Consider the following 12,559-nt stretch of genomic DNA (forward strand, 5'->3'; position numbering starts at 1 on the left):
TTTCTCGTGATTTACCCCTTCAAAAATCCTTATGTCTTATTGAACACCTTTACTGTAAACTTCTGTCTCTTTAGACAATTGAACTAAAACTCTTGAAAGAAAAATCGTCCCAATATGTAATTTCCATTCATATTTCATGTAGGAAAAAGCAGAAGACCATTAAGCCTTTAGCGTGAGAAGCTCGAATCCGGAGCGCGCCGCTCACCGCCGCACATGCGCAATCGGTCCGGCAGCGGCGGCACCTCTGCCTGCAGCTCGGTGACAGTTGGGATATTTTTTCTCTTCGCCTCCTCCTCCGTTGGTAGCTGTTGTCAAAGCAGCGCAGCTTCTTGACGGTTGTCGCTAAAGTACCGCGGCGATCGAACAAACTCTAAGGTGATGAGGGCCTGATGTTGCCTGAATCCAGACCCTCTCACCTCCACGCCGAGGCCTAGGCGGTGGCTGCAGCTAAGTGACGGCGTGAGTGCGGCTCGCTGGACACCGAGCGAAGGTGGCTGTTATGTTTTGAACTTGCTTTGAACTATCGGTGACATTCCCCTCACGGAGCTGGTTGGGGGAGGGAAGAACGGAACTGGCGCGGATAGAGTTGTGGCCCCGGAGCCCCCGGGCGGCCTGGCACCGCCGCCCGATACAACTACCTTGCCCGTGGCATAACCCTTGTGCCCGTCTGTTTATTTTCGACGGGTCGTTGGAATTTAGAGGTAAATGTTCGTGGGTTCTAGCCGAGAGCATAGCTTTCGATACTTGTCTGCCTACCGGGCAATGCTGCCAACTGGTGTAACCGGTTCTCTTGCATATACGTGTTTCTGTCTCTACGATTTTGTTTTAGAAACATAAAAGGTTCAGGAGGGAGGTGCCGTTTTCAACATCCTAATGGTTTTAATTGAGTAAATTGAGGAGATACAGAACGGGCTCCAATGACAAAATGGTCAGTAATTAAAGGAAAGAGCGTTAAAAGCAGGTGAACCAAGCAGGTGGTGATAAATATATCTATCGAGTTTTTATACTTTGGAGTGTGGTGTTAGAAAGGACCTTGGATTCAGATTCTAGTCTTCTTGGTATTGCACTATTAGAAGAAAACTTTGCAGTGAAGGATAGCACGGGAGTGCGACGACTCAAATAGTTTTCAAAGGGCCAACGCAGGAACAGTGGGACGGATGACCATCGACGATGATCAACATATGCTTTTGTACTATTTCCCTTTTGGGTTCGCCATCTGCTCAGTTTACTTATTTCTCTTTCCTATCTTCCCCCCTGGATACAACTTAACCTACCACCCTATTACTCACTGACCTAGTCTAGATGCCAGTTCCGGTACTTGATGTGTAAATTTTGGATTGTTATAATCATTAAGTACAGCACAGAAGCAGACCATTCAGCCCATCTACTTCATGCTGAAACCATTTAAACTGCTTACTCCTGTCGACCTGCACCAGGACCATAGCCCTCCATATTGCTGCTATCCATGTACTTATTCAAACTTCCAACCATTGAAGTCGAGCTCGCATGCACCACTTATGCTGGCAGCTCATTCCACACTCTCACAACCCTCTGTGTGAACAAGCTTCCCCTTATGTCCCCTTAAACTTCTCACCTTTTGCTCTTAAGCCATGACCTCTGGTTGTAGTCCCACCCAACCTCAGTGGAAAAAGCCTGCTTGCATTTACCCTATCAATACCCCTCATAATTTTGTATACCTGCATCAAATCTCCTCTCAATCTTCTACATTCTAATCAATACAGTCCTAAGCTATTCAATCTTTCCTTGCAACTTGGGTCCTCCAGAACCGACCACATCCTTGTTTTCAAACCCTTGTAATTGCAAAGACTAATTTTCTCAGGCTTTGTTATCCTTAAGGGTGCCCAAACCTGCTGGTTCAAGATTGTTAATTATTTCTGTTCCATGGAAATCCAGGAGGACAGGTAAAGAGGCATATGAAGTAATCTCCTTCATTCATTGGGATATAGAATTTAGTAGAAGGGCTGTTACATTATAAATATGAGGCATTAATTAGGCCACAGCAGGACTACTGTATGGTGGTCTGGTTGCTCTCTGTAAGAAAAATGTGATTGTACTGGAGGGGCTGTCAATTGGAGTTTGGATAGAGCAGATTTTTTTTCTTTTGGGTAGAAAAGGCAGGGCAGAGACATGATTTAGAGCACAAATAGTGTGATTTTTTTTCCCCCCCCCATAGAGGAGGCATCAATAGAGAGGGCATAAATCTAAGATTCAGGAGAGCAGATACAGGGGAGATTTGATTTTTTTAAGGAATAAGTGGCTGAACACTGGAATGCACTGTCTGAGTGTAGTAGAGCAGATGCTCATAAAATTTAAAATGAGTATTTGAAACACCATGGATTAGATGGCCCTAAGACAAGTGCTGGAATACTGGTGCTTGACAGCCAACATGGAAATGGTGGCCAGTGAAACATTTTCCATGTTGTATGATGCAATGAACATACCTTGAATTACTGAGATTTAGAGCTCTGAATTTCCTTGCCCAGGTACCTGTGCTTCATTCTCAGATGTTTATTAAATATTTTGCCAGTTAAAAATTCTATCAGACAGGAACGTGGTAGAATAGGGGAACTAGTTGGGTATATGGTCAAGAACGAAATAGAGTCTTGAGTCTTTCCTGATGGAGATGGAAGTATATTGTACTGGATGTCGATGGTGAAAATGAGTCAGTCAGGGCCAAGGAACAGAAAGTTGTTAAAGTGATAGAGGACATGAAAGAAGAAATCAAGAGACCAGGGACAGGAGTGCAATTTATCACAAGTTGCAGAATTTAGGATTCATCCTATTGATTTTCTCAATTACTCAGGTAGAAGATGAGGTTTAACTTGTCACCACCTCCTCCCCATTCCCATAGAAGCATTCCTTGGCCTCCCACTGCCAGGTGAGGCTAAATGCAAACTAGAGGAACAGCACCTCATAGCGTGAAGTTCCACTCCAGAGGCAAATAAAACTGGAACATTTAACTACTATATCATTTACTGTGGTGCCACCTGTAAGAAAACTGTTAAACTGAGGCTTTCAGATGCCCCTTGGGTGAATGTAAAAGATCCCATGATACCATTCAAACTGAGAGCAGTGGAATTGTTCCTGGAGCCGTAGTGAATAGTTTCCTGCAGTGAACATCTCTCAAAAACAAATTATTTTGCTGTTTTGAGACCATCCTGTATGTCAGTTGGCTGCTGTATTTCTTTTCACAAAGTGATCATTTTAAATGAAGTAACAATAATTGAATTTATAAGTTCTAATTTTTTACCCCTTAAAGGTGTGTTTTTAAGTTTTTTTAGTTTCAGAACTTAAAATATTTGTATGAACACTTGTGTGAAATAATGAATTTTACCCAAAGTTTAATTGAGACTGTGGCAGAATGTTATCATATTTTCTAAGTTGCATGACTGTATTCAATTCTTTTTGTAAGTATCAAAAAATTGTCTTTGAAGAAGCACAGATTAGATTAGCATTCTAAATCTAAGCTGGCTTCGCCTTACAAATAATCATTTCTAGATGCAGTGTGGTATTTTTGGTTTTTGACACTGAGCATCAAGCAGAAATGGAAATGTGAACAGATTGCACAAAGCAGAATTTGAAACTAGAATTGAGTTAGTGGGTTCATTTATTACTTCGAGATAATAAGTTTGCAGCTTTACTCTTTAAAATTGTTATAAAATTTTTACATATTTAAATACTATGCAATTTGTTTGCATTATATTTGAGATTGCCAATGATTATATGTAGAGTGTTTTTGCTTAGCTTTGGCCATTAAATTGCATTCTGTTGATGAGCATTGAACAAGTTCACATTGGCACAATTCTGTTACATTGCCTGAAGCTACGTAAACAACTAAGGCATAAAAATGTGGCGCAATCAATTTACACAGATGTTTATGCTCCACCTATGCCTCCTTATGTTTTTCCATATCAATCACTGTAAAACTCTTTGCCTACCTTACAATAATCTAGCCTTACCTTAAATGCAACGCAGGAAGTGCTGGAGGAACTCTGCAGATCATATAGCAAGCATTTCTGGAGGAAAATGGACCGTTAGTGGTTTGGGTTGAGACCAGTGTCGTACTGTCTGCTTCCTCCCCTTCATGTTTCACATTCTTATTACTTTTTAGAAGAGAAGTTTCTCCTGGATTCCTTATTTGATTTCAGCTTATTGCCTTGGATTTTGATTTTTTTTCCAGCAAATGGAGACTTTCTCTCTGTATTGATTCTAAACTTTCAATAATGTTTTAAAGGCTCATTTAGGTTACCCTTCACCCTTTTCTCAAGGGAACTGATGCAGGGTCTGTTAATCCTTAGGACTGCCCTTCAAAATCATCACCGTAGCTTCTCGATTCCCTTAACATCTTCCTTATAATATGTATCAGAACTGTAAGCAGTACTGCTGGTATGGTCAAATGAAAGGTTGACACAGTTCATCAGAATTTTTCAACTTTTCAGTGATACCCTTCAAAAACTAAGGTTGCTTACCTGATGGCTTTGCTAACTTGAAGCATAACTTAGCGATCAATGTATTTGGTACAGTAAGGTTGTTGTATTTCTCTACTTTATCTGGACTTTTACCTTTCAAGTAATGTGACATACAGTTGCAAGAAAAAGTTTATGCACCCTTTTCAATTACCTGATTTTCTGCATTAATTATAAAATGTGGTTAAATCTTCATCCAAATCATAATAATAGACAAACACCAACTGCCTAAACTAATAACATACAAACAATTATACTTCTCATCAAAGTTTGCAAGTTTGCAAAAGACCACCTGGATGTTCCACAATGCTTCTGGGACAATGTTCTGTGGACAGATAAGTCAAAAGTTGAACTTTTTGGCAGAAATGCACACTGCTTTGTTGGGATGAAAAGGGCACTGTACACCAACACCAAAACCTCATCCCAACTGTGAAGTATGGTGTAAGAAGCATCATGGAACAGTTTTGTATGGAGGAATGGTCTAAAATTCCTCCTTGCCACTGTGCAAATCAGGTCAGAAGCTCCAAGAAACATTTGGTTAAGGTTATTGCTGCTAAAGGAGGTTCTACCAGGCTTCTCATACGTTTTCCAGCCTGGCCTGTGAATGATTAAACAATGTGTTCAATAAAGACATGAAAAGTACAATTGTTTGTGTGTTCTTATTTCCGGCAGATTGTGTTTGGCTACTATTGTGATTTAGATGACGATCAGACCACATATTATGAGTAATTCAGAAAACCAGGTAATTATAAAGGGTTCACAAACTTTTTCTTGCAACTGTACCTATTCTTCCAATAAAAGTACATTATCTTGTACTTATGTATTCCTTGAACTTGGCTGTTTGAATTATTAATAAAGAGAAGATTAGCATTCTAAAACTAAGCTAGCTTCGCCTTATGACTAACCATTTCTATATGCAACTTGGTATGTTTATTTTTTGTCACTTAGCTCAAACTTAGCATCAAACTGAAATGGAGATTCTTGTGGTATTTCTTTATGTATTTGTATCTTCCTCCAGAAATGCTTGCTTTATGACTTGCTAAGTTCCTCTAGCACTTTATTGCGTTTAAGAAAAAGCTGGAGGATTATAAGGTGGGCAAAGAGTTTCAGTGATATAAATGGAAAAACAGGAGGCATAGATGGAGCATAAATTATGTATCTTTTTGTATTTGTTGCATATTTTAACTATCAATACCCAATCTAGAAATTGTATTCTTGATTTGAGTCTAAATCGCTAATGTAAATTATTAACAGCGCACAGCTATTTTCCATAAACCTTTATTGCTGTTTCTCTGCGTTCTTGAAGCCTAGTGAACAGTCTATTTTGCTTCTTTTCCATAGAGTCTGCATTTTCTGTATTTATTAGAGTATTATGAGGAAACCTATCTAAGGTCTTTTGGAAAATTTAAATAACTTAGATTCACTGATTTACCACAGACTATGTTCTGTGTTACCTCTTCAAAAATTATGTATGATTGGTCAAGTAAGACATTCCCTTTAGAAATCCTTCCTAACCATTCATTATTATACTTTTTTATTTATTTATAAATATTAAATTCTATTCTTAAATATGGATGAATTATATTATTTTCCCTAATGCTCATTTTTAAGATGCCTGATCCATAATTTCCTTGGAGATTCTATTCCATGAAGTAAAGATATTTGTATGCTATTTGTCAATATTCTGATATGTTTGTTTTACATATGTGTAATAATCTTTCTTCTACTCTATCTCTTCCCAAGATCCATTTAATGTATTCTGCACAAATCTGTATCCCTTACTGGTTCTATTCTCATCCCAATATTTCTTGTGTTGCTAATTAATTTCAGTATGCTTTGAAATTTAATTATGAAGTTCTTCTCGCCTTCTTAATTGATTTCCTTCCATATTGCAAAGACATGTAGGTTGATTGGTTTGTTGGCTGCAGTGTTGCCCTGGTTTGTAGATGAATATTAAAATCTGGAGGGTATTGATAGGAGACTGAGATTAGTGTCGTGGGTTCTTAATGGTAGAATTAGTGGGCCAAAGTGCAAGTCTCTATGCTGTCTGGCTCTAAGTCTATGGTTGCCAATATTGTTGCTCATTCCAAAGTTTTATCCTCAATTCCTTAAAACTAGCTTTACTCGAATCTGCTGAATGGATTTGCATAATTTTGGTATTAATATTAACTTCATATTACAAGTAGAGTTACACAACTTTCTGGATTTTTGTTATATGGCTTATTTCAATACTATATCAAATCATAATTTCTTCCTTGTTGACCTTTACACATATTGGCAAGGAATTCTGAGCACTTTGTAATAACTTCAATGAAGTTCTCAAATTTTTTGTGACTCCTGTATGTGAGGCAAACATTTGGAGTTTTATTCTTTAATTTTTGGCTGATATATGCAACATTTTATTTGCCAAACCAAGTTTTTCTTGGGATTTTGTTTTGTGAACTCCTTCATTAATCCAGTACAGTCAATCTGGAAAAGGTACTAGACTGCTGTTTGGCAGGGAGTTTTAGCATTTGGAACCCACAACGTTGAAATGAATGTATTTCGATGTCAGGATAATGTACGCATTTTAAGTCGAATCATTTGATAGTTATGTTATTATACATCTTCCCTTATCCTTGGTGTTAGAAGTTGTGGCTTTTGCATTTTTTTTATTAGCATAGTCTTGATGAGTGTTTGCAGTACGCTTTGCAAATAGTGTACTCTGCAGCTCTGAAAATCGTGAGGTGTCAATTGAGCAGACTGCTTTTTCCTGGATAGTGTTCACCTTCCTGAGTATTGTTATTATCACATTATATTAGATATTATTATCATAATCCATATCTCTTGACTTGTGAACAGTGAAATATTTGTCTGATCCTGTTGAGTTTCTGGATTATAGTGACTTCCAGCATATTGATGGTGAGATATTTTGTGAAGTAAGTGTTTAACTAGAGTCTTTGTTTCATAGTTACAGTACTAATCAACAAGCTTCAAAACCTGGGCCTCTGTGCCTCCCTCTGCAACTGGATCCTTGACTTCCTCGTGGGTCAGTCAGTGCGGATCAATAATAACATCTCCTCCTCGCTGATAATTATCACAGGCACACCTCAAGATGTGTGCTTAGCCCATTGTTCTACTTTCTGTACACTCATGACTGTGTGGCTGGCCACAGCTCAAGTGCTGTCTGTAAATTTGTCGCTGACACCCTGTAGGCAAAATTTCAGATAGCAAAGAGGAGCCATACAGAATTGAGATCGATCAGCTGATTAGTGTCACAACAACAATTTCAATGTCATCAAGACAAAGGAGTTGATTGCAGACTTCAGAAAGGGTAAGTCAGGAGAAGATATACCTGTCCTCATTGAGAAGTCAGCAGCGGAAAGGGTGAGCAGCTTCAAGTTCCTGGGTATTAACATCTCAGGAAATTTACCTTGGACCCAACACATTGATGCTGTCATGAAGAAGGCTCGCCAGTACCTATACTTCATTCAGTTCAAGGAGATTTTGTATGTCACCAAAGACCTATGTCATTTTATATGTCACTGTTTATCTACAGGTGAACGGTGGGGAGCATTTTGACTGATTTTTACGACCACCTGGTATGGAAGCTCCAATGCACAGGATTGAAAGAGGCCACAGAGGGTTGTTGACTTGGCTGGCTTCATAATGGGCACAATTCTCCCCACTATTGAGGACATCTTCAAAAGTTAGTGGTTGAAAAAGACGGTACTTATCATTAAAGACCCTCATCACCCAGAACATGTCCTCGTTTTATTACTACCATCAGCAGGAGTTACAGGAGCCTGAAGACTCACATTCAACATTAGCTTATTCACCTTCGCCATCAGATTTCTAAACAGTTCATGAACCAATGAACACTATTTCACTATTGCTCTTTTGCATTATTTATTTATTTATTGTACAGAGTAATTTTTATATCTTGCTGTTGCTATAAAACAACAAATTTCATGACACATGTCAGTGATAATGAACATAATTTTGACTCTGTTTCATATAGCACAGAAATAGGGCCTTTGGCCTACCACCCTATCAGTGTACCTATACCCAAACAGCATTTACACAGCTGTGGTGACGAACTCTAATCAATGCCTGTCTTTCCAAGTGAAGGTACATTCTGTCCCATAGAATTGTTTTCCAATAGTTTGCCTATCAATAGACAATAGGTACAGGAGTAGGCCATTTGTCCCTTCGAGCCAGCACCGCCATCTACCACTGATGTAAGACTTGCTGGCCTCTAGTAGCCTGCCTTATTCTTACTGCTCTTCTTAAAGGAATAACAGTTACTTTCTCCAGTCACCTGATGTTAATGAAAATACAGCAATGCCCATTAGGGATCTGGCAATATCCTTCCTTGCCTCCCATAGCAGTCTGAGCTCATCACAAATAGGCTGTGTAGTTTTCCCATCTTTGTGTGCCCAAGACACCTGGCACCACATCCTTCCTATTAACATGGTCCAGCACAACATTATCCCTTGCCTGAACTCTCCCTCTACCATATTCTCAATAAATACATATGACAATACTAATTTCTGATATTATTCGTATCCCCGGCTCCATGCACAGATTGCTCCTGTGGTCATTAAGTAGGGCTACTTTTTAGCAGATTACTCTCTTAATATACTTGTACAGTATCTAGGAGATTCACCTGAATTTTGTCTGCTATTGATGTTTCCTGGCCCCTTCATGCCCTCCCAATTTCCTTTTTAAAATACTATCCTTCACAAGACTGGATAAGGAGCTCAAGCAATGACAGATCCAGCAAGATGGTAGCACATTCGAATGCAGTAGCCTCTCCAGGGCCAACCAAAGGTGTTTTTCACAAAAGAAAAGAATCTGCAGATGCTGGAAATCAGAGCAACACACACAACATGCTGAGGAGCTCAGAAGGCCAGGCAGCATCGATTTGGGAGGGGGGAGTACAGTCGATGTTTTGGCATCGGTGTCTGTGCGCAAAAGCTGTATGCAGTTTAACAGTCGCAAAACCCTGTTGGACATTGATAATGTAAAATACTGCAAGTCAGTTTTCCTTGTTTATTGGCGAGACAGACAACGAGGGAGCTGTGTGGTCTCAGTTGCAGCGAAGACTACCCCTCCAGTCGCAGGCTTGCTTGTTGCAGCAGTCCAGGAGGAGACACGGCGGAGGTGGTATAACCCAGTATCCATGCTGGGTTGAGGGCCGGACCTTCCCATCGGTGTTGCCCTCCATTGTTTGCTCGGTGAAAAACAAGCTGAATTGCATGCTTGCATATGTTCGTCTGTGGACTGCTGAGAGCTACTTCATTTTGCTGATAGCACCCATGTACAATCAATTTACAGGTTATGTCACTCAGGGACGAGCTATATTTTTGTGTGACTGTATGTTTACTGCTATCTTATATGTGATACATGCTTTGTATGACTGCTGGTGTTGTGTTGTGCACCTTGACCCCTGAAGCACACTGTTTCATTTGGCTATATTCATGTATGGCTGAATGATAATTAAACCTGAACATGAACAGATGGCACTTAACATGGACAACGGCAAAGTTTTGCATTTTTTGTCATTTAAACCAGAGTTGGACTTCGATAGTAAATGTCATGGCCCTGACCAGTGTTATGGAGCAGAGAGACCTAATGGAACAAGTACTTATTTCGCTGAAAGTGGTGACAAAGGTAGACAGGGTGGTTAAGAAGATTTTTGATGCGCTTGCCTTAATCAACCAGGGCACTGAATACAAAAGCTGGGATGTCATAGTACAGCTGTCCAAAATGCTGGTGATTGCATTTGGATTATTGTCTACCATTCTAGTTACCTAACTACAGGAAGGATGATGTTAAGCTGGAAAGGATGCAGAAAAGACTTGCATGAGTATTGCTGGGACTGACTGGCTTGAGTTATAAGAAGAGACTTTATCAGTTGGAGCTTCTTTCCCTGGAATGTAGCAGCTGAGGGGTGACCTTACAGAAACGGTTCCCAACCACCAGGCCGCAAAGCATGTACTACCGGGGCTGTGAGGAAACAATATGAATCAGCTGCACCTTTCCTCATTCCCTGTCACCCACTGTTGAACTTGAACATAGGGTTGCCAACTGTCCCGTATTTGCCGGGACATCCCGTATATAAATCAGTTTGTCCCATATGGGACCACCCTTGTCCCGCATTTCCCCCCGCTAAGGTAGAGCCTTCCTATGAAACCTTTCGTACCGAAATGGGGTAAAGCGAAGAAGCAATTACCATTAATTTATATGGGAAACATTTTGGAGTGATCCCAGACCCAAATTGGCAGGTACGCGCATGCACACGTTACATATGTGCATGCGCACAGAGGTGCCCGCGCAAGGCTTCATGGTCATGGTAGTCTTTCTCGGGGTAAACCCAAGTGTCCCGTATTTGACTGCTACTTTTGTCCTTTATTTGGGAGTGAGAAAGTTGGCAACTCTAACTGTAGAAGACATGCTGAGGTGAGCTTAACCCTACTTGAACACCGCCCCCAACCCCGGTTGTCCGGTCCTCAAGAATATTGTCAATATTAAACTGGTCTGCGATGCAAAAAAGCTTGGGGATCCCTGCCTAACAGTATATGAAATCGTGAAGGGATAGATAAATTGACTGATTTGAATGAATCGTAGCTGCTGGGTAATAGGAACTGAAATGACACCTGTATTTCAATTCCCCCTTCTCTTTTACCTATATGCCCATTAGAAGTGAAGCTTTAATATCCTGAAAAGTTGTTAGCAGTCCTCCCCTCCTTTCAACCACGTTTCAATGATTACAGTAATATGATATTTGTAAATGCCAATTAATGCTAAGTTCATCAACCTTTCCTATCAAGCTCGTCGCATTTAAAATAAATACTGTTTAAGCAATCTGCCTTATCATGCTCCCGTTCACTGTGGTAAATTAGTTCAAAGCTTAAGTTCTAAGGGATGGTGGTTAAGAATTCTTTCTTATTGGAGATGTCCATTCCTTGATTCCTTTTGGTCTGATTGGTACTCACCATTAGTTAGCCCATTCGAGAATGGTGTTTCTTATTGGTGCATGCAGCACAGGCTTCTTTATTTTATAAAAAGCTGCATACGGCACTGAACATTGCATAATTATTGGCAGCTATCCCTATTTCTGAAAGGGACCTGGAGCTGAATATAATTGGACCTGTAGTACATCATTGCTCGTGAAGAATTATTGCAGCAATGTTATTGTGCTATGATCCTTCATTCCCAGATACACAGCCATCTTCCTTGTATGAGGTATGATTCAAGCATTTTATTTGCCTTCTCTACTTTTCCTTGGAGTGGTGTTTGGAGGCTGCTGATATGGGTAGAGAAATGGCAGATGGAATTTAATATGGACAGTTGTGAGGTTTTGCTTTTTTTCAGGTTGAACGTAAGAGGAACATACACAGTAAATGGCAGGATCCTTAAGAGCATTTACGTATGGAGGGATTTTGGGACCAAGGCCATTGTTTGCTGAAAGTGGCGCCATAAGCAGATAGGATGGTAAAGAAGGCATATTATGAGAGTTTGGGAGTCATGTAGCAGCAGTATAAAACTTATGAAGTATTGTGTTTAGTTCTGGTCACCAAATGACTAAGGATGTGGGGCTTTGGAGAGGGTGCAGAGGGTGTTCACCAGGATGTCCCTTGGATTAGAGAATATTAGCTATGAGGAGAGGCTGGTCAGAATTGAATTGTTTTCTCCAAAGTGTCAGAGGCTGAGGGGAGACCTAAGAGAAGAAGCATATGATAGATAGTCTCTTTCACAGAATACCAGAGGACAAAATTTTCAGGTGAAAGGGGGACATTTAAGGGAGATGTGTGTAACACGTATTTTGTATACACTGTAATAGGTACTTGGAAAGCTCTGCCAGAGTTGGTGGTGGGGTAGCAGGCAAATGGTGGTGTCTAACACATATTTAGGCAGACACATAAACATTAATGAACTGGAGGTTCAAGAATCATGAATTGTAAACGCAGATGGGATTATATGGTTCGTGTATAGTATTCTTCTATGTCCTATGCATTAGCCACTTACAATTTCTTTTGAATTTATGGGGGAGTGTAATGTATCAAAATTTAGTGAGAGTATGAAGC

At 40.0% G+C, this 12,559-nt stretch overlaps 1 protein-coding gene across 3 annotated transcripts in view; it reads left to right on the forward strand.

Annotated features, from left to right (window-relative positions):
* The first annotated feature begins 232 nt into the window (after positions 1–232).
* fam135a (family with sequence similarity 135 member A) overlaps positions 233–12,559 on the forward strand; it is a 122,662-nt gene continuing 110,335 nt past the window's right edge. For 2 of the 3 annotated variants that reach the window (XM_063040282.1, XM_063040284.1), the window contains exon 1: positions 233–701. The gene's annotated coding sequence lies outside the window, so the exon portion shown is untranslated. The remainder of the gene's footprint in view (positions 702–12,559) is intronic. The other variant, XM_063040283.1, reaches the window with a different exon arrangement.

This window comes from Mobula hypostoma, chromosome 2, assembly GCF_963921235.1.
Source record: "Mobula hypostoma chromosome 2, sMobHyp1.1, whole genome shotgun sequence".
Lineage (NCBI taxonomy): Eukaryota > Metazoa > Chordata > Chondrichthyes > Myliobatiformes > Myliobatidae > Mobula > Mobula hypostoma.